Below are 2,134 nucleotides of genomic sequence, written 5' to 3'. Positions count from 1 at the left end.
TGTACGTGGAACAAGCCCATTTTATTTGTTACTGCTTTTATAAATCTGCCATATGGTGCTAATTATTCCCATCTGCATGAAAACTCAGGAAAATCCCCTGACTTCACCAAGAAGGATCACAATTCAATCTGGATTTAAAATTAAAGTTTCTGCACCTTCCCCACTGGAGCCTGTATCCAACCAGCCTGAGATCAGAAGCTTGCATTAGGAAAGGGAGTATGTTGGCTCACACTCTCTCTCTGGGTGCTTCTACCCTTTCTCTTCGAGTTCTCGAACTTTGGTTTCTGGTTCACTGAGTTGGGACCACAGAAGATAAAAGGGGAGCAAGTTCTTACTACTTGTCCTGTTGTATTACTAGTGTTTTCTAGACTTGATTATTCTGAAAACTGACTGTCTTGTGGGATTCTTTGGAGAAGCCTATCCGTAGCTCTTTGGACAGGGGACACGCATCTCTATTCCAGATGCTCACTTACCTCTGCAGCTCCAAGTTATTTGGTGATACCTCCGGCCTCTTCTCGCTGATGGTTCTTGGTCTTCCAGGCGGTCCTCCAGATGAAAGACAAGCATGTAGTGACTGTCTCTCCCGGGCCCCATGTAGCCCACTTCTTTCCAAGCCTAGAAAGCGGCCATGCAGGGCATTCCTAGATCCTTAGCTTTGCAGGTGGAGTCAGACACCAGGTCGCTGATTCCTAAAGTGCAGGGTATATGCATTATGCTCTCCAAGTCACCCTTTTGGCCTGAACTGAGGGGCAAGCAGGTGCATCCCTGTTCCTGGGGAGAGGGAGAATGGGGAAGGAAAAGAAGAGGTGGGATTCACAATGTGGTAATACATTTCTCCAAAAGCTCACCCTGAAATCCACAATCTCTGACCTTTTTAGAGCTTTGAGATGTGTGTTGGAGGCAGTCACCGAGAGGACATGACCCCTTAGTTGACCTGCAAGCCGGACCCAAGCTGGACCCAGCACCCAGAGGCTCCTCACCTCCTCTGTGTCCTCGGACTGTGTGCTCTGCTCACCTTCCCCGCTCAGGAAGCTGCCCAGGAGCAAAACCTGCCAAGCTCATGTGTTGTTCAGCCTGAGGGACTGCATACGAGCACTGAATCCAGGTAAGGCCTCTCTAGCCACTTTTAAGATTCTTACACTCATGAGTCAAACCTGAAAAGTAAATTTCTCGGCTTATTAAACCTGCCACCGACCATCCCAGTGTCTGAGAACAGGCTACACACTGCTAGCAAGACAGGCATTTAGAAAATTTCGTCCCCTCCTCGACTGAGTTTTAGCTGAAAGGGGTGTAGCCGAAATATCAACCAAGAGGCGTTATGCTTCCAGAAAAATCTCAGGGAAAAGCATTGCAGGCAACGGTAGTAGCTGTCGGATTGGGCTCCGAAGGAAAGGGTGGATGGATTCCGCTGGTTCGCGTGAAAGTCGGGTATCATCCTCCCAGAATAGGGAGGCACCAAAGTAGTTCTAGATGGCCAGGATCATTTCTTACTTAGAAGGGGTGATACTCTTGCAAAGTATGGAGACTGAAGTAAGTCACTATTGAGATGGCATCCCATGAAGCTGCCCCTTCCACCGAATTCTGAAATCGGTCATCCCGTGAATATATCCATGTCTCTCTTTTATAATAAGCTAGTAACATCCAAAAAACAAACCAAAAACCCCCCACCACCTGCCAATCTGTAGCGGTCTCTCCTCATCCTCTGTGGACGGGGCAGTTCATGAAACAACATTCTAAAAGTCAAATGATTTCTCCTACCTTTAGCGCAGGTCCTCCCTGGGACTCTAACCCTCCACTCTGGAGTATTAGGTCTCAATAGAAGTTTCCATTTTAATACCCCCTACAGCTATGACATATCTAAGAATTTATTAGTTAATTTTAGCCCACTGAAACCCATCTTGGATGTCTGACCTCCAGAACTGTAAGGTAGTAAATTTGTGTTGTGTGAAGTCACTGTTTGTGGTGTCCAGCAATGGGATGCTAACACATAATCCATATGTTTGTGTCTTTCTTCCACGAGACTGTGAGCTCCTTAAGGGTATGGCTATTGTTTCATTCAAGTGCAGTAAAGTACAAAAGCAAGAATGTTTACGATGTTAAAGTTTGCCCTCTTTGAGTTTATTAAAGAAAGCAG

The 2,134-nt window shown here is 46.4% G+C and overlaps 1 pseudogene; it reads left to right on the top strand.

The window, feature by feature from the left end:
* The first annotated feature begins 628 nt into the window (after positions 1-628).
* On the top strand, positions 629-1,529 carry LOC129045917 (10 kDa heat shock protein, mitochondrial-like; annotated as a pseudogene).
* The last annotated feature ends 605 nt before the right edge of the window (positions 1,530-2,134 follow it).

This window comes from Mirounga angustirostris, unplaced genomic scaffold (genome assembly GCF_029215605.1).
Source record: "Mirounga angustirostris isolate CCGP_5_RB_7025 unplaced genomic scaffold, mMirAng1.0.hap1 SCAF_6, whole genome shotgun sequence".
NCBI classification, from domain to species: Eukaryota; Metazoa; Chordata; class Mammalia; order Carnivora; family Phocidae; genus Mirounga; species Mirounga angustirostris.
The sequence above is the reverse complement of the archived record's forward strand: the minus strand, read 5'-3'. Positions and strand labels throughout refer to the sequence as shown.